This window comes from Periplaneta americana, chromosome 13 (genome assembly GCF_040183065.1).
Source record: "Periplaneta americana isolate PAMFEO1 chromosome 13, P.americana_PAMFEO1_priV1, whole genome shotgun sequence".
Classification (NCBI taxonomy): Eukaryota; Metazoa; Arthropoda; class Insecta; order Blattodea; family Blattidae; genus Periplaneta; species Periplaneta americana.
In genome coordinates this window covers 27,804,746-27,826,474 of record NC_091129.1, presented here as the reverse complement: position 1 = coordinate 27,826,474, position 21,729 = coordinate 27,804,746, and the positions used below count along the sequence as shown (strand labels likewise).

General features: G+C 34.6%; 1 protein-coding gene across 8 annotated transcripts in view; it reads left to right on the top strand.

The window, feature by feature from the left end:
* The window catches only part of sand (sandman), a 1,680,707-nt gene that overhangs the window by 899,135 nt on the left and 759,843 nt on the right, over nucleotides 1-21,729 (top strand). For all 8 annotated transcript variants that reach the window (XM_069842971.1, XM_069842966.1, XM_069842970.1 and 5 more), the window contains one exon: nucleotides 7,004-7,079. The gene's annotated coding sequence lies outside the window, so the exon portion shown is untranslated. The remainder of the gene's footprint in view (nucleotides 1-7,003; nucleotides 7,080-21,729) is intronic.

Sequence of the window (21,729 nt, the reverse complement as noted above, 5' to 3'; positions counted from 1 at the left end):
CACTTAATTGTTTCTATGTATTTTGCCACACTTTTATCACTCCAACCCCCTTAAGCACCAACTTCGTAGACTGTAGTTCTGCGGAGTTATGCTCTTAAGTCGATTAATTAAAAAAATTAATTTGGGATTTGGGATTCGCTAGATCAAAATATCTTTCTTGAAAATATAAATGATATTGAATGATATGTAAAGAGTCCCTAAGAATTTGTAATAAGATGTTTTGTATTTGAAACACTTGCGATTTTAATTTCACTAATTGTTAGTAGGTAGACTGTGGAAGGGAACCTCTCGCTCTAAATAATAATATACCTTTGACGAGCCACTGATTAACAGGTGTGTTATATTTAGAAGAGAGGAAAGGTAGGCATTGTTCATATATTTCTTGTTTTTCCTTGATGACCTCGTCCGCTTGTGAGAGGTATCTCTCAAAGCGGATGGTTGGATCTAATACCATGGCCTTATCCTTAACTCTGTGGATGGCCATGATGTCCGCGCGCCTGTTGGAATCTGCTGCCGAAATGCAATGAACCTCTTCATGAACCTCCCAACCAAGGTGTCTTAGGACTTCTGCAATACTTGTCCTCACTCTATGATGTCTGTTGTTCCGTAGCAACTCGCTTTGCCTGAAGACGTCCAATATGTGATCAACAGTTTCTGTCTCCAGTCAGTATGCCTATAACGGGTTGTGTTAAAGGATCTGCCAGGAACGTAACTTACAGGAATAAGGTTGCAAGAAAATAGTGAAGGTCTTTAAGAAAAATGCTCAGACACGTCGATTCTTATTAAAGAATTTATTTAGTAAATGTGACTATTTTCTGTAGTCATTATTGCATAAGCGACATGACGCTTATGGGACTTCTCGTCCGCGAAATGGGACCTGGCTGTATCGGGAGCTGACGCCGGATGGCCACCTATCAATATCGGATTCAAGGATGTCGCCCACGTCATCCCTTTGACTTGGACATTCATCGCACATACATGTTGCACATTAGGTCAAAGCGTGCCTAATTGTACGACCCGGCCCGGCTCTAACCCACGCCAATATCTATACTTTATGTGGCCCCAGGTTCGATTCCCGGTTGGGGCAAGTTACCTGGTTGAGGTTTTTCCAGGTGTTTTCCCTCAACCCAGTATGAGCAAATCCTGGGTAGCTTTTGGTGCTGGACCCCGGACTCAATTCACCGGCATTATCACCTTCATCTCATTCAGACGCTAAATAACCTAAGCTGTTGATAAAGCGTTGTAAAATAACCTACTAAAATAAAAATAAAAAATCTATACCTTAGTATAACAAATTAATTACGTATCAACTATTTAGGACAGGCTACCCGATAGCGTGCAATGACTTTTTCGTTTCGTGAATAATAGGTAACGATATTTGTAGTGTCATCCTAAAAAGTATATGTTTATGTCTCGTTACCAGAATATTGTACGAAATGGAAATATAAAATTTGGATATTTATCCTTTAAAGAACTAGAAAAATTAAATATCTTCGAGCAACACTAACAAATATAAATGACACTCGGGAGGAAATTAAACACAGAATAAATATGGGAAATGCGTGTTATTATTCGGTTGAGAAGCTTTTGTCATCCAGTCTGCTCTCAAAATACTTGAAAGTTAGAATTTATAAAACAGTCATATTACCATTTGTTCTGTATTTGTGAAACTTGGACTCTCACTTTGAGAGAGGAACAGATATTAAGGGTGTTTGAGAATAAAGTGCTTCGGAAAATATTTGGGGCTCAGAGGGATGAAGTTACATAGGAATGGAGAAAGTTACACAACACAGAACTGCACGCATTGTATTCTTCACCTGATATAATTAGGAACATTAAATCCAGACGTCTGAGATGGGCAGGGCATGTAGCACGTATGGGTGAATCTAGAAATGCATATAGAGTGTTAGTTGGGAGAACGGAGGGAAAAAGACATTTGGGGAGGCCGAGACGTAGAGGGGAGAATAATATTAAAATGGGTTTGAGGGAGGTGGGATACGATGATAGAGACTGGATTAATCTTGCTCAGGATAGGAACCGATGGCGGGCTTATGTGAGGGCGGCAATGAACCTGCGAGTTCCTTAAAAGCCATAAGTAAGTGTCGTCCTAATTAAAAGGCTAAGGTGAAATTAATAAATACAAAATATATAATTAATGAACGTCTCTAATATTGGTCATTTTGTAGCAGAGTCATGACTAGAGCTAGGAAGTTCGTACTAAAAGGTAGTTTTCAGGTTGAGTGAAGCCATTCATAGGCCTATAGATTACGTAGATCTGTTACACTAGCTGTCTTCTGCGTATGCTACACTCTGTTTACAGAAACAATCACAAAATATTCGCAGTTGTGGATGGATGACTTTCGTAACTATATTGCAGGAATATGCATAGTAAAGAAGCATTGTCATTACGTTCGGAGTGAAGTTGTGGTTAATGGACAAAAATATGTTTTTTAGTGTTCATATTTTTATTAAATAACCAAGAGAAGAAATAATATGGTAGAGTCACATGAGTATTTATTGCAAGTGGGGTATATGCGCACTGTTCAAAACATACAGAGGTGAGCCTGCCTGGAGAGAAATAAAAAATAGGTTGCAACCGCCAAATTACTCTTCAAGGAACGACCACTCTTATAAATTGAGGGAAAGAAGACAGAGGACGGACACTGGAAAGTTTTATTTTCTCAATCGTACTATCACGGACTGGAATGCTTTACCTGCAGACTACTAAAGGCTTTACCAACAACCAAAAACGTATTTAAAAATAGGCTTAAGGACTTTACTATTAGACGGTAATTATACACAGTATGTAAAGGATGTAAATGATATTTTGTTATTGAAGTGTTCTATCAGTGAAGAATTATGTTGTGTCAGTGAAGTGTGTTGTGTCAGTAAAGTGTGTTGTGTCAGTGAAACGTGTTCCTGTCAGGGAAGCTTTATAGTTTATAGTGGCAGTGCAAAGTATTTGGACAGTGAAATGTTTTTGAAGTGTTAGTGAAATCAGGATAGAATCAGTGAAATGTGTCGTAGTTCCAGTGCAGTGAGTGAGTGAGTTGACAGCGAAATGAGTGTAATGTGGAAAGGTACTTGTGCAGATATGAACATATCATACTCGTGGGTTTTAGTTCGAACTTAGATTTAAGATACAAATTAGATTTATTTTAAATGTTATTTTAAGTGATCGTGCTTCATTTAATTTAGGATATTCCCTATTATTATTATTATTATTATTATTATTATTATTATTATTATTATTATTATTATTATTATTATTATTATTATTATTAATTATTGTTAGTAGCCTATTAATTATTTGTATTAATTATTGGTATTATTATTAACTGTATTTTTAATTAATAAGTTTATTATTGTCATTATTGAGTGTAATTAGTTACCACTGCTACCGGGTATATACCCATTGCAGTGTGAATAAATAAATACATACATACATACATACATACATACATACATACATACATACATACATACATACATACATACATACATTTCAAAGTGGTGTTGTGTTTATCTGAATTCGTACTAATCGTTTCACGTGATCAAACAGAATACATTTGTAGGTTAGGTCTCGTGAATCGTAAACTGTTTAGTCAAAGCAATGAATTTCGTGTTGTCAGACAAAATACATTTTAATATTAGATTATATTAGTCTACTAATTACCAACGTAATGTGCGAGAGGTCCAGGAGGAAAATATACTCGTTCACAATAGTAATATGCGTTACAAGAGCGGTATGTTGATGTTTTCATGTTCGAGGAAAAGATTGAAAAAGCGAAACGTAGTTGAGCTTTTTTAATTTCCGAGAACATGAAAACAAACATACCGCTCGTGTATCGTACATTATTTTGTGCGAAGATCGTTTATTACATACCTGAAGGAGGAATTTCTAATTAGTTGCAATGAAATCTCCATCTTGGTTTCTGTTCAATGACGGCAACTTTTAAAAACAAAAATATCTATCTTCAAATTGTTGCTATAAAATGTTTGCTCTGTTTATTATATTCCAGCAGGCCGTGATATACGTCTATCTTTTTTTTACCCCAGTCTATAAATGCGAACTTAAAATAAACGGTAAGGTTATGTAATGATTTATTTTTCATTTTAATATTTTAACAATATTATTTATATAACATATTGCAGTAATAACATCGGCATCTGGAATCTTGTTGAATTTTTCACGGCTTCCTTAATGTTACTTGCATTACAAATGCAGTAACTTTTGTGGTGTTGTAGAGTTTACTTAATTTTTGCAAATATTTAAGAACAATAATTAACCGTGCAATTTAGGTGAAATTGCAGTGGTAAGATTCCAATTTATAATTATTACAATGTTAAACGTCTCTAAAAATAATATGTTAAAAGCCTAAAACAGTAAAATGAATATGGCGCTTAAGCGGTAAGAAGAGGGAAATTGTTATGTTGGGAATACTGAATGTGGTATTTCACACTTACCGCGTATTGGTTTTGTACGGAAAGCAAGCAAATACGCACGATCTCGCACAAAAACTATTGAACCATTTGTAAAACACCGCCAAACTTATGAGATGTGATAAGTAAATAAATAAGAAAGATATTATTATTGCTAATACTATATTATGATTATTATTATTATTGTTATTATTATTATTATTATTATTATTATTATTATTATTATTATTATTATTATAGTACATGGCATTGTGATATCTGGTATTAGTTGGCAACACTGAAGAGAAGGTCAAATCAACCTTTTAGGAACTACTCTTACGTGATCCTCACTAAAGAATGAGAGGAAATGAATAGCTGTCGGTATGCACTTTAATCTTTTCAGTGATTGTCATATTATGCATATTTAGCCATACTTTCAAGATGAATCTGAAAATTCGTGGAATATAACAATTATTTAATTTTTATCCCTAGCTTCCGCCGTCTTCTTGTGACAGACTATTATTATTAATATTATTATTATTATTATTATTATTATTATTATTATTATTATTATTATTATTATTATTATTATTATTATTATTATTATTATTATTATTAGAGGGATTAAAGGCAGCAGTAACGTACGTCATGAATTGCTAGAAATGAGTTATTTTAACTTCTGCGTTCTATGCAATTTATATTTGGAGAAATTTATTTGCATAAGTGTAATGTTTTTTTTTTTATATTTTAAATACAGGAAAATAGTTGACACACATTTTTTACATTCATGCGTTGAAGTGTCAAAAAATCTGACTTACGCCACTGTTACCATGCACCCCTCACTTCTTCAATCTATTTGACGTTCCTTTCTCTTTATCATCTTATTTACCTAAACTACATATAATATTCGTGTGGAAGATTATTTACTATACAGGGTGATCCGTTTGGTTATAGATAAAATAAAAACACCGTACAACATTTGCTACTAAACTTTATTTGTTGAAACTTTGTGCATACTACACTGAAAGATGAAAGATTCCTCAGAGTTCAACATGACTCCCAATGCGCATCCTGCACAACTCATAACTGTGATGCAATTCAGCCCATGTCCGTTGTAGCATAAGAGGGGTGATTTGTTGAAAAGTATGAATAATTTACTCTCAGATCATCAGTGTTCCTGGGTTTCTGTGAATAGACAATGTCTTTAACAAAACCCTACACGAAGAAGTCAGGAGGGGTTAGATCTGGGGAGTTGGGGACCAAGCCAAGAGATAGCTGCTTCCCGTATGGGTTTCGCCTGCGACCTCCTGCATGTTTTTTTTTTTTTTTTTCAATACAGAACCTTTTCTACATAATGTTCGATACCACAACATTATCGAATCGTATTTAGTTGCATTACGCACACCATACTCACGTCGAAATTCCCTTTGAACTCTTTTCATACTATCAAATTTAGCATATCAAAAAAGACATTGTGCATCTGTTGATTTGTAGTAGCATTTTAATCATCTACGATTTTTATTTGTCCTTTCAGATTATGCATTGTTGATTGTCATATATGGTAATCCCAATCTTTTAGTCATAATATAACCCGCAAGAAATTTTTCCTATTCTCATAATAGATTTATAAAATAAATTAATATTATCCACACCAAAACGGATCAGACCGTATTATAAAACATTTTACTGAAGCTTAACTTAGCCTTTTGTTGATTGAGATAGTCTTCGAGCATGTTCCCACATTAGATTCTTTAATTATACAGGGTGTTTCCGAGGTGGTGTTACAAATTCTCAGGGATGATGGCGAAGGGCTCATGTATCAATTTGAGATAAGGAAACCTGATCCGGAAATGACTGAGTCGAAAGTTATAAGCGAAAGCAGTTGTGTGAAAATGGAATTGTAATTTGGCACCACGTGCCTTCCTTCCCTTAACTTTTGGAACAGTCGTGGAAAAATGACGGCTGGATGTCTCCTACGTGGGTACTTGTTCCGATACAATCTGTAAGCTTGTCTACTGTTCCCATTGGCTCATCCGTATTCGAAAATCAAGTCTGCTTATTCCGCTCTCGTGTATTCCACCATTTCACTAGGACTGATCGACTGGACACTGCAACTTGTACACATACACACTGCTGTCTACAGACGTGCATATCAGGACCAACCATATCCGTTACACATTACGCTATCTTTAGTGTAGTTTCCTGTCCCCATCCCTCAGACAGCGCATTGAATGGAATACTGTAAGTAGACAACGTAAACAACGTCAGATGAGTACAGTATGTGTAAGATGTACAGAATAATACACATAAATAAGGTGTACAGAGGAATAAAATTATTTCATTTCCACAGAACTATTTTTGCTTGTAACTTTCGACTCGGTCATTTCCGGACCAGGGTTCCTTATTTTAAAGTGATACATGTGACCTTCGCCATCATCCCTGAAAGTTTGTAACACCACCTCGGAAACACCCTGTATGTGACATTCATTTTGTTGGTTAATATCCAACTACAACGACTCAATTTCTGAGAAACGTGAGTTCGTATTTGCTTTTTGTACAAATTTCTTCTTCTTCTTTTTAGGTGCATCGCCAGTTTTGCCCTGGAAGGAGCTTGCTTCACCTTCTATTTGGTCTACCAAGCCATCTTTCTCCTTTCGGTATGTTATATCTTAATACATTGATAATAACTGTTTCACTATTTATACGTGATGTATGGCCGTACAAATCATTTACTTGTTATTATCAATTTTTCTATTGTATCTAATTAATATGTTTATTTCGTATGCTACCCTGTGTCCCACTTTATTTTGTGTAACACTTTCGCCTAATTTGTGTTCATACGTTATACGTTACTTTCCTGCCGCAAATAGGCTTATTATAGTATTCTGAACTACATTTTCCAAGTCCTCAAGTTTTATACGTATAACTACGTCATTTTCAGCATCTTGGGAAGGTATTACGAATAGAGTTTCTGGTGTTGAAAGTAGTGCAAAATTAGAAGCACCTACTGCATAAAAATTATAAGAGTTACGTTAAAGATTTGTTTACATTTAAAGGACATTTCGTGTCGTTTCTTAATCAGTTGACCCATATGCGTGAGAGGAAAGGCGAAAATGGCCGTCTTTGACGATCTCTGAGTGGCGTCGTTGTATGAGCCAGGTACGATTAAATCTGTGTAAGCTGAGATACGGAAGCGAGCAGTATCTCTTTCTACAGACTAAACACAGTGCTAACAGGGGATTAAAAATTCATCTTATGTGCGAGTTGAATTACGAGAGTTGCGAGACCCAGTTCGTGAGAGTAGCAGTGAAAATTTCAAACGTGTCCAAGAAAATAACGAGTAAAATACCATAACGCCCCGGAAATGCACTAAGAGAGGTGGCTGAGGGTGCAAGGATTCAGAAAAAGACATATACAGGGTGAGTATAAAGTATAGAACAATGTAACTTTATTATTTCTAATTTTATGAAGAAATTATTTATACAAACGTTGTAGGGTATCAAAGAGGGAATGTTTTGAAGATTTTTTTTCAATTACTATGCTTTTCATTTGTTAAGGGATGTACCAACGAGTCTGTTTTTTTTTCTTAATGTCACTATATACTCATTTCCCCATTTTTGGAGTGTTGAGGTCTCAATACGTACAAAATCGTCTTTTTTGCCATTTATAAACTATTGTTTTACAAAAATTATCTCTTTTGATGGCAATATAATTATGTGTACTGAATGAAAGGAAATTTTAATGTTTTAGTACATAAATTTGAGGAGGCTTTGGATTAAACAATATTGCAGACAAAAGCTAATAGAAAGAAGTGAATAAAGCTAATAAAAGCAATTTAATAACAATATTAATAATATTTAAATTCATAATTAAAAAAAATACACATTGTAGGATATGCTCCATTGAAATTTAACCGCAATAGTAATGCAATACGTGGATTGTAAAGCAAGAAAACCCATTGAAACCAAAATTAGAATTATTGTGTTTTACTATGTGTTCAATTCAGTTTACAATAGGGTTCAAAATGAGCCTCATTTACTGCCAAACAATGCATAAATCTGTCTTTGAAATTGTTTTTTAACCATTGTTATTAAATTGTTTTTCATTAGCTTCATTCACTTGTTTCTATTAGCTTTTGTGTGCAATTTTTTAATTCAAAGCCTTTTCAAATTGATGTAATGAAGTATTAAAATTTTCCTTTATTCAGTATACATACATTGTCATAAAAATATGCAATGTTTACAAAACAATAGTTTATAAATGGCAAAAAAAAAGATTTTGTACGTACTTAAACCTGAAGAATTAAAAAATGGGGAAATAATTATATGGTGCCATTTAAAAAGAAACGGACTCATTGACACACACTTTATAAATGAAAAGTATAGTACTTGAAAACATGTTCAACATATTCTTTCTTTGATACCCTACAGCTTTTGTATAAAACGTTTCTTCATAAAATTGTAAATAAGAAAGTTACAAGCGTTATTCCATACTTTTTACTCACCCCGTATATCGGAAGCCGAAAGAAAATGATAGTACAGAGTCCGGTCGAAGGGCGTGCGCGAGAGTTCAAATACGCTTGATTGTATAGTGAAAACAGAGCTACTGTCAATATAAGTGACTTTGACATGAAGTGATATTCAGATTTTTCTGTGATTCACATTCTTGCCGTTATTGTTCTTGTTTTTATTGCTAGCAGCAGAGAAAATAAATGGAGAACACAATCTACAGTGTACTGCGATTATCGGACAATTATTTTTACAATCCATATCGTCCAGTATCAGTAATGGTCAGTTCAAATTTGGTACAAATAGAAAAATCCTGTGGCACTTGGTCCAATCCATATGGTCCAATGTTGAAAAAGGTCCAGGATATTTCGTACAATCCATTGATCTAATGTTGATAAAGGTCCAAGATATTTTGTTTAAGGATTTGTCTTATAAATATGTTTAATAAAATATTTTGTTTAATGGTTTTTCTTACAAATATATTCACGGAATCTTATTATCTACTTCAGAGCTTATCATGGCAAGTTTTGTTTGTGTAATTCATGAGTAAATATAACAGTTCTACTGTCACACCCGTTAAACATACCAACAATACACGTGATATCTGTACTAATTGTTGCATTACCTCCAGTTGACAAGTCGGCAACAAACATAAATATAAATTTGTAGTTTTAGTGGATTTCACAAACAAAATTTTAAGTCCTAATTAACATTGAAGGAGTAATTTTTTCACAGAAAGAAAAGCCAATGTTATATATTAATGGGGTATTTTTATTTTGTCATTTATGTAAGTTCTACAATAAAAATAAAATTGGCCCTAAAACAATATCGTTTGGCACGCCTAATTTTACATTATTATTATTATTATTATTATTATTATTATTATTATTATTATTATTATTATTATTATTATTAATATTATTATTACTAAATAGATTAAGAATTTTAATTATCTGGGTTCTATTGCTTAAATATAATTTAAATATTATATATTATTAGTTTCATATTACAGAGTGTTAATTGGATTTTTCACAGCAACGTGGAGCTTTCTGTGTGTTTCATAAGACCAAATATACTGTAACAATTAATGTATTTGGACTTTTACATTCCACCAAATATACTGTACCGACCATATGCGTTGTACGAATTGTTTTAGGACTTTTTATTGTTGAACCATGTGCATTATACCAAATATACTGTACCAAAAGTCTTTGGACGTTTTTTCAGTATTGGAACATAATATATACTGTACAAAATATCTTCAAGACCATTGTGTTGAATTCCGATACGTCAATGTATAATATCAAATTATTTAATTGAGTGTATTTCCGAAAAATGATTCATCAATATTACAACAATAACAAATTATTACTTACATATTTACTTACTTACTGGCTTTTAATGAACCCGGAGGTTCATTGCCGCCCTCACATAAGCCCGCCATTGGTCCCTATTCCGAGCAAGATTAATGCAGTCTTTATCATCATATCCCGCCTCCCTCAAATCCATTTTAATATTATCTTCCCATCTACGTCTCGGCCTCCCCAAAGGTCTTTTTCCATCCGACCTCCCAACTAAAACACTATATGCATTTCTGGATTCGCCCATACGTGCTACATGTCCTGCCCATCTCAAACGTCTGGATTTAATGTTCCTAATTATGTCAAGTGAAGAATGCAATGCGTGCAGTTCTGTGCTGTGTAACTTTCTCCATTCTCCTGTAACTTCATCCCTCTTAACCCCAAATATTTTCCTAAGCACCTTATTCTCAAACACCCTTAATCTCTGTTCCTCTCTCAAAGAGAGAGTCCAAGTTTCACAGCAATACAGAACAACCGGTAATATAACTCTTTTATAAATTCTAACTTTCAGATTGTTTGACAACAGACTTGATGATAAAAGCTTCTCAACCGAATAATAGCAGGCATTTCCCATATTTATTCTGTGTTTAATTTCCTCCCGAATATCATGCTATGTTGCAACCGTTTTCGCCAATGAATTGGTATCTTTAGGCATTAATTAAATATCTCAATATGCATTAGAGACATCTTCAGAATTAGAAAAAAAAAACATATAAATCAATTATGATAAATCATTTATAAATTAACGATAGTTGCGGAAATTATTATATTACACACGATTAAACTCGTCTAGTAAGGGGATGAGTATTTCATCTCGTGATTTAGTTATAAAAACATAGATTATATGCAACATTAGCGAATTTCATATTATGTAATTATTTGTAATTGATTTAATATTGATAAGTCATTCGACAGATATACATTCATTTAATAATTTGATGTGCCAAATACCTTTTAATGGTTCGCTGGATATACACTTACCGACATTATAAGCGGTCGTAGTGCTTGCGTTTGGTGGGAAGATGCGACCGACATCTTGCACGGAAGGAAAGCGGATCGACAGTAAATGACGGTGATTTAGGCCTATAATCCCGTACAAATAATGCGCCTATAAGAGGTCATATTAATATTTTAATCCATTATCATTTTTATCTAAAATTTTCTGTAGGTTTTTTAGTCATTTTTAGAGTTGATTATACCTTCTTATATATAGTAATCTCACTAGAGTATTTTATTGATCTAGAGAAAATCAAAACTCGAGTGGGATTTAATTGACTATTATACGATCAAAAGAAAGTACATTATCAAGATTAGAAGAAATAGAGTAATTTAATACAATAAAATATTGACTTACAAAAATATTAAACTGTCTTCAAGATGTATTATTATACAATCTCATCATTATAAATATTTCGCTAGATGACAGTAGTGTGTTATGATTAGCTATTCTCTTGTCACAAGTTGTGCCAACTATACAATCTTCATTGTAATTTATGGATGATTACTAGGCAAGAACGTTGTGTCGATTCAGTTTCATTTTTATTAAAACTGTTGCATTCCACTTCTGTTATCAATATATATTAAACGATCTCTGATACGTGACTATCCATAATATCATACAGCAGAAGCTACAACATAACCTAAATAATATAAACAAGATAAGTGATAGAGAAGTTTTAATTAAGGATAATGAAATAAACATGATAATTTTATAAGGGACACTTATTGAAAGTACAATGTTTACAAACAAAGAAATAAATGCTAGGGAGGTGATAAAGAACAAATGCTGTGGATGTGATAAAAATCGTAGGATAATCAGCCATGATTGTTTAAAACACGTCGTTTCGTACCGTTTTATTGGTCAAAAGTAGTATGACGTAGTAAAGTGTAATAGTCTTTGAAAACTCTAATCATATCTTATCACCACCATACCTCCGTGTAACTTGCTGGTGACAGGTGGCTGAATGTTAGAAGATTCTTTATGTTTACAGTATACAAAATCACAGCGTCCATAGTGATGACGAAACTGTAGAAAGAAACGAAGAACAAGGATGATAAATAAGATTAAGGAGGATTATAGATGAAGCAGAAAATAAATTGAGTTCAGAGCCTTGAAAGTGAAGAGAAAATAGCATTTGAAAGTACGTCCTTTATATCTGGAGAATTGACCGAGGATTCCGCTAGTATAATAATACTGTAGTTTACACCAGTGATCATCAACTCGGCCGAAAGCGAGCATGTGCTCTCTACACTGCTCCCGTGCAGGGCAAGCGAGCATTACCTCATCCTCGGCATTATGTAATCCTATCTCCCGTTCAGTGGCGACTCTTGGCAGAAGCTAGCTGCAATGTTGAATACAAGTAGTATGTCTCAAAGATCGTCTTTTCCTTCGTTAGAAATTTCATTTACGATTTAAAGACTTAAGAACAGTTCCGAAGTAACAGTAAGCGTCTGACAACGTAATAATGACCAAAATGTTATATTGTTTCGGAACTTGTTCCGTTTCCAAAAATTTTATAAGCAAACATTCTGATTGGGGCAGATAAAAAAAAAATATTTTTTTTTTCTTCCACCATGCTAATATTGTCAAAAAAAGTGCTCATACAAATTTTGGCCACTCGACCGCAATTACGAGGCCTTCTAGAAAGTGATTTTGGAGCCGTTTACAGAAAAAGTACAATTGCATGGAAAGATTTATGGAAACAGACACAGCAATTGTTGCGCTGTTTGTCAACATTTCTTCCTCTGGAATTGAGACATTATACCAGGGGATCAGTTTTTGTATCCTTGTGTCGTAGAAATCAACCGCCTGAGATCGGAACCAGCGTTTGACAACCGTCTGCATCTCTCTGTCATCCCATGTTATGACAAATGTCTCAATTCCAGTGGGGAATATGTTGAAAAATAACTAAAAAATTGTTATCTGTTCAAATAAATTTTTCCAATTAAATTGTGTTTTCTTTCTATTAACGGCCCCTGGCGAACTTTTTTTTTGCGGCCCTCGTAATTAAGGTCAAGTGGTCAAAATTTGTATAAGCACTTCTTTTGACATTACTAACATGACGAAAGAAAAAAATTGATCTTCCCCCATTAGAATGTTTGCTTGTTAAACCATAATAGAACTCGAACCACGGCAGCTGTTATAGTCAGATATGAGTGCAATAATTCATACATTTCATAAAACATCACAATGATTTGATCATTCCTTCTGCTAAATAAAGAAAATTACTACAGTACTAAGTGATACTAGTCTCTATTAAAGCTTTATTATTTTATTCTGTAATAAACATTTTATTTGGGCTACATTTGCACTGTTATGTTACCATATAGAAATTTTATAACACAACACAATACGCTTTATAAATTTGCATAAGTCTTTCTTAATTGGATATAATAGGACAATGATTTTGGACAAAAAATAATAATATAAACAATCTTACAATTTGAAATTTAATTTATTCTTGTTGCTATATTAATAACAAATAATATAAATTAATCTGATTAGCGAATCAGACTGAATGTATAATAATGAATGGTATACTGCAAATTCATTGGAATTAAAAATTTCGCGCTTCCCCCATCATACTCACCTGTGAGGGAACTACTGTACATCCAAGGACAAGACCTTGGCTGAAACTGTTATGGTTGGTGGGTGAAAAAAGGATTAAAAAATCCCGAAAAATCGCTGCCATTGTTGAGTAAACTTCTATTCGTGTTTCACAAGTAGTATCAATATTTATTTTTACTCTGTTTCTTTGTTAAACAATATATAGTTTCTCATTTCAATTATTTTTCTCCTTTCAAACTTAAAATAGTACCATTCTTTATGTTCATGGTTTAGTTAATGCATATTTATATATGTAGTGGCAATCATTGATTAATTTAGAACTACATGCAAGGTTTTTATTAATTTGAATATTAAGTATTTTATTGAAATTGTGAACGTAATATGGAACGATTGTGCGGCCGCTATTTATTTAATGTCTTATTCTGTTTGCATGTGCAATATATAAATACTCTAATGAAATAATAAAGTTAATGTTCATTTTTACAAATCATGTCCTATAAAGACATCGCCACTGCACCTCTGCTCCGTTACCACACACTCGGTTGTACGGGCAAGCGAGCGAGCTAAGGAGATGGACAGTGCAAATCAGTTGATGACCACTGGTCTACACCACACATTGGCAAAACTTACCTTCCGAATACACCAATAGAACGCAACAAGCTCAACACTCAAATAGGAGGGGTGAAAGGGGGATGGATACGCTTCTCCTTACCACAGTATTTAATGTGCAGTGCTGGACTACAAATTCAGATGTACAACGTTGGACGTTGAGGAGAAATTTGTGGGGTTACTAATTAAAAGATGACTATATTTGAAGAGATATTTTGCGGGGATTACTGATTAAATGATGACTGTGTTTGAGGAGATATTTGTGGGGTTAGTGTTTAAAAGATGACTGTGTTTGAGAAGAAATTTGTGGGTTTAATGATTACTGATGACTGTGATTGAGGAGAAATTTATGCAGGTTGCTGATTAAATACTGACTGTGTTTGAGGAGATATTTGTGGCGGTTGCTGATTAAAAATGACTGGTTGAGGAGAAATTTGTGGGGATTACTGATTAATATATGACTGTGGTTGAGGAAAAATTTGTGGGGGTTATGGATTAAAAGACAACTGTTTGAGGAGAAATTTATTTGGATTGCTGATTAAAAGATTAATGTGGTTGAGGAGAAAGTTGTGGGAATTACTGATTAAAAGATGACTGTGGTTGAGGAGAAATTTGTGGCGGTTACTGATTAAAAGGTGGCTGTGTTTGAGGAGAGAGTTGTGGGGATTACTGATTAAGAAATGACTATATTTGAGGAGAACGTTGTGGGGATTACTGATTAAAAGATGACTGTGGTTGAGGAGAAATTTGTGGGGGTTACTGATTAAAACGTGGCTGTGTTTGAGGAGAAAGTTGTGGGGATTATTGATTAAAAGATGGTGGTGATTGAGGAGAAATTTGTGGCGTTATTGATTAAAATATGACTTTGTTTGAGGAGAAAGTTGTGGGGATTACTGATTAAAAGATGAATGTGGTTGAGGAGAAATTTGTGGGGGTTACTGATTAAAAGATGACTGTGTTTGAGGAGAAAGTTGTGGGGATTACTGTTTAAAAGATGACTGTGGTTGAGGAGAAATTTGTGGCGGTTACTGATTAAAAGGTGGCTGTGTTTGAGGAGAACGTTGTTGGGATTACTAATTAAAAGATGACTGTGGTTGAGGAGAAATTTGTGGGGTTACTGATTAAAAGATGACTGTGTTTGAGGAGAAAGTTGTGGTGGTTACTGATTAAAACATGATTGTGTTTGACGAGAAATTTGTAGTGGTTTCTGATTAAAATATGAATGTGATTGAGAAGAAATTTGTCTGAGTTGCTGATAAAAGATGACTGTGGTTGAGGAAAAATCTGTGGGGTTACTGATTAAAAGATGACTGTGTTTTAGGAAAAATTTGTCGGAGTTTCTGATTAAAATATTCATGTGGTTGAAGAGAGACTTGTGGGTATTGCTGATTAAATTTTTAACGTGGTTAAAGAGAAATTTCTGATGGTTACTAATTGAAAGATGACTGTGGTTGAGGAGAGATATGTGAGGGGTGTTGCTGATTAAAAAGTGACTGTGTTTAAGGAGAAACATATGGGGGTAGCAGATTGAAAGATGACTGTGGTTGACGAGAAGTTTGTGAGGGTTGCTGATTGAAAGATGAGTGTGGTTGATGAGAAATTTGTGAGGGTTGATGATTGAAAGATGTCTGTGGTTGAGAAATTTGTGGGGTTACTGATTAAAAGATGAATGTGGTTGAGGAGAAATTTGTGACGGGTTTCGATTGAAAGATGACTGTGTTTGAGGATAAATTAGTGGGGATTGCTGATTAAAAGATGACTGAATTTGAGGAGAAATTTATGGAGATTGCTGATTAAAAATGACTATTGTTGAGAAGAAATTTGTGGGGTAACTGATTAAAAGATGACTTGGTTGAGGAGAAATTTGTGGGGGTTGCTGATTGAAAGATGACTATGGTTGAGGAGAAATTTGTGGGGTTACTGATTAAAAGATGACTGTGTTTGAGGAGAAATTAGTGGGGATTGCTGATTAAAAGATGACTGTGTATGAGGAGAAATTTGTGGTAATTACTGATTAAAACATGATTGTGTTTGACGAGAAATTTGTAGTGATTACTGATTAAAATATGAATGTGATTGAGAAGAAATTTGTCGGAGTTGCTGATAAAAGATGACTGTGGTTGAGGAGAAATTTGTGGGCGTTGCTGATTAAAAAGTACTGTGTTTGACGAGAAATTTATGGGGGTAGCTGATTAAAAGATGACTGTGTTTGAGGAGAAATTTGTGGAGGTAGCTGATTAAAAGATGAGTGTGTTTGAGGATAAATTTTTGTGGGGGTTGATAGTTAAAGACGACTGTAGTTGACTAGATATTTGTGGTTACTGATCAAAATGTAAACATAATGAACGTAAAAATTGTTGGTTTTGATTATGGATACACATATTTCTGGGTTGCGGACAAGTGATATGTTTGGTTATTATAAAGTAACACCCACTTCTGATTGCCAGATATATCTATTTTTGGGCAACAGATCTTGCTTGACTACTGTATATGCGTCAGAGGAAGAACAATTGGTGTAGTATACATCTTAAGTGTGATCAGTGAACTATATTAATAATCAGCAATGTATGCAATGGGGAGAGGAATAGAAACTGGCCACTCAACTCCACTATTTCCTGACTTAGTTAACTCACTCGGAGACGGACGTGCCATGCGGATAATTCTTCCGAAAGTCGCATGAGAACAAGGGAACTGTCCACACCTGTGGAGTAACGGTCAGCGCGTCTGGCTGCGAAACCAGGTGGCCCGGGTTCGATTACCGTTCGGGGCAAGTTAACTGGTTGAGGTTTTTTCTTGGGTTTTCCCTCAACCCAATGCGAGCAAATGCTGGGTAACTTTAGGTGCTGGACCCCGGACTCATTTCACCGGCATTATCACCTTCATCTCATTCAGACGCTAAATAACCAAGATGTTGAATAATTTCGAAGGAAAAATTGTTCCGGAGCCGGGTATCGAACCCGGGACCTTTGGTTTAACGTACCAACGCTCTACCACTGAGCTACCCGGGAACTCTAACCGACACCGATCCAATTTTTCCCTCTATACAGAAAACCACAATTTAAGTCACACGGAGTTAGTGTGCACTCGAAGTTGGTTGCTTGACGGTTGTCAGCCCACTTTGAAGTCTGTGGATATAGAGGGAAAAATTGGATCGGTGTCGGTTAGAGTTCCCGGGTAGCTCAGTGGTAGAGCGTTGGTACGTTAAACCAAAGGTCCCGGGTTCGATACCCGACTCCGGAACAATTTTTCCCTCGAAATTATTCAAATCATCTTTACAGGAATTTATACCTGAAATCTTGATTTGCATAATACACGCCACTGTTCGTTAACATAAAACCACAATTTAAGTCACACGGAGTTAGTGTGCACTCGAAGTTGGTTGCTTGACGGTTGTCAGCCCACTTTGAGGTCTGTGGATATAGAGGGAAAAATTGGATCGGTGTCGGTTAGAGTTCCCGGGTAGCTCAGTGGTAGAGCGTTGGTACGTTAAACCAAAGGTCTCTGGTTCGATACCCGGCTCCGGAACAATTTTTCCCTCGAAATTATTCAAATCAAATTTACAGGGATTTATACCTGAAATCTTGATTTGCATAATACACGCCACTGTTCGTTAACAGAAAACCACAATTTAAGTCACACGGAGTTAGTGTGCACTCGAAGTTGGTTGCTTGACGGTTGTCAGCCCACTTTGAGGTCTGTGGATATAGAGGGAAAAATTGGATCGGTGTCGGTTAGAGTTCCCGGGTAGCTCAGTGGTAGAGCGTTGGTACGTTAAACCAAAGGTCCCGGGTTCGATACCCGGCCCCGGAACAATTTTTCCCTCGAAATTATTCAAATCAACTTTACAGGGAGTTTTACCTGAAATCTTGATTTGCAACCAAGATGTTGATACAGCGTCGTAAATTAACCCAATAAAATAAAATAAAAAACAAGGGAACTTATCTCTGCGCGGAGAAAATATTGTCTGCTTAGTTATTTAGTTTTTATTTATTTAATTTATTCTTCATTTATTATTTATATATTCATTTATTTAGTTATGTATTTATGTATATGTTTATTTATTTATTTGTTTGTGTATTTGTTTATTTATTTATGTATTTATTTATTTATTTATTCTGGTGTAGTTAAGACTATCAGATTATGTAACGGGCCTGAAGTTTAACATTCCGCATCCCTTTTATTGATAGCCACACGGAGGAAGTTATCTATTTTGAGCCGCGCCAATTAGAATGTCATTGTCTTCAATCAGATTCGATTACTCTTTAGTGATTGTATTTAGTTCACGTTGAGTTATTTTCATGTTGCCAGATTGCGTCCAACTAATATATATTATTATTTAGAATAAGCTTTGTTTATTGAGCTTGCTCCAAGTGGAGACTGCTTAAAAACAAAGATTACCATAAAATTAAAAAAAAATATATAAAAGGTAAACAAAGGACTTTCACAAAGCTTAAAATAATGCAAGAACATGCGCATACATTCACAAACTATGTCAATGTTATAAATTTAGACGAGTAAACGTAGGATAATTTAATCTAGGATAGATAAGAGTAGGCAATAGATATAATGAAAGACTCAAATTTTCACAACAGAATAACAGACCTACATACGCCTAGAGAGTGACAGAAACGAGACATAATGTGTTATATTGTAAACATACAGGTAGCAAGGCATGTAGTATTACCTTTATTGTAATGGGACATGCTGTTCAACTAATATAAAAAAATACATACATACATACATACATACATACATACATACATACATACATACATACATACATACATACATACACACACATTCACACACATCTATCTGTTTGTGTGTGTTTGTGTTTGTGTCTGAATTTCCGATTATCGGCAGGAGTCCAAACTACTGAGCTCGTTACATGTTTCCAGTTTGTAACGATAGCAGCGACCTCATCTTCAATCGGTAATAAGTTGGTGGGCCTATACTAAATTTTTTATCTTGTTACGTTACTGTAATGACCAGATGCTATACGAGAACTAAGTTTACATGTGCCCTTAGCGTAACAATTTACAATCCTTTACTTCTTCAATTATTGTTACTGAGTGACTTAAGGCTGGTTCACTGTAAACCGGGAACAGAAGGAACAACGAGAACGGAAATAATGTTAAAATACATTTATTTTACCATTTCCTTTCTCGTTCTCGTTTCCGTTCCCGGTTTATTGTGGACCAGCCTTTACCGTGTCTGTGAAAGAAACCACATGAATTAATTCAGCAAGCGACAAGACTGAATTATCAACAGATTTTACATTTAAAAATTAGAATTTACCCAACAGCTAGCTGTACTCGAAGATTATTAAATACATGAAGAATGCTTGGAACATTATAGATGTCTGGCAATATACATTAGACATAATAAGTGTCCTACCAGTGCAGAAAATTTACACAACAATTTTTAACATTTCCAGCGCAATTAATTATACAGTAGATACATCGTTACTATATATTCAGACAGTGTATGCGGGATGACTTAAGGAACAGTGAAGTTGTTTCGTATCGGAGTATATGGCACGTGCCGCGTCGTCCGTCTTTTATGTACCTGGCGAGTACAGCAGCGTACATAACGAAGGAACCCCGGTCCGTTCATAGTAATATTGCAACGCAATGTGTGCAGTTGTGTTATCCTGCTCAAGTATTTAGTACGCGTTGAATATGTTGTGCTGATCCATTCATAATGTCGAAGTGAAAACGTTAAATTCGCTTAGAGATACGAAATGCAATTAAGAAGTATGAGAGTGACATTTTATGTATTAACGAAGACAATATCGTGTGTAATGTATTTAAAATTCAAATAAAAACCAGAACTACTCAGGCTATAGACAAATATTGCAACAGTACATTACACAGGAAATGCGTTGAAATGAAATCTGATGAATCATCATCATCATCATCATCATCATCATCATCATCTAGTTGTGCGGTTCTAAACGACACGTGCAACATGATGCTCAATGCAAATATTTCTCTAAAGAAATTGAGTGATCCCTATTTTAGAGTTTTTCTCCAGAAATTCTGTCGATACAAAAACTGTTTAAGCGATAGGCGAAGACGATTCAGCTTCGACAACTTAAGAAAATATATCGTCGTTTACTGCAACGCTGGTAATTGCATCAATGATGACGAGGACTGAACTTGCAAGGTATGTACTACAGTACGTTATTTTTCTTTTCCTTCTGACTGTACCGATATACAGTAGCATGTTGACGTCGTCTGTTTACGTTTAAAACCTGTTGCGCCAATGATCTGAATGAAAAAAAAAATGTAACATATAGTAAATTTGCACCTACATTCAACGATAAGTCGTCCCGCATCCACTGTCTATATATATAATTCTTTAACTCAATGCGTATGATGTTTAATGAAATGTTAAATGTTATGTTTTATTTAACGACGCTCGCAACTGCAGAGCTTATACAGGGACATCATTTTATTTTTACTTGCATTTTTATTGTACCTGCATTTCTGAATGTACTTCACTCCCACCCCTTCACTAATGTCCTTGCTCCCGTCAGACGCACACGAACTTACGGCCGCTGTTGCATTCGAAGTCTTCAAGCACTGAAGTAAACACTGCAGTGTATTGTGTGTTTCAGAAATATGGTTGCGTTTTCTATAGAAGAAAGTATCTATATTAATAATATCGTACTAAAAAATTATATTCAAGAAACGATAAATTGAATTTCATAGAATATGCTTCAAAATGTTTTTAATAATATGCGTACTGAATTGAAGCGTGTAATGAACGGTAACCATTTTCAGCAATTTATTTAAAAATTCAGATTAGCTTATTTTGAATTGAGGTGGCTAGAAGCAAAGGAATGCTAGTGGCATTTGTAATCATATGAGTTAAGTGCATCCAGTGTAAGGTAAAGTATCTAAAATTTTAGTAGCAAAGGGATATTTTAATCGCATCACACATTAAAATTTAAATAAAAATTTCACCGATTTTACGAAAGCTTAAATATTTAAACTCCATTTTCTCAAATGTAGCTTAAGTGCACTTACAGCCCTTTACTTATGACCCCCTCAATTTAAATGCACTCTCTATATTGTATGTTAACACCAATAATTAATATGCTAAATAAAGTAGACATTACATAACGAACATAGCCGCCTGAAAAGTTGAGTTTTTGAAAAAAAAAATGTTACTACTCTACTGTATTCTGATAAATTCCGTAAAAGTGATAATCAAACTGAAAATCGTAATATCGTATTTCCCTACAACATAAATG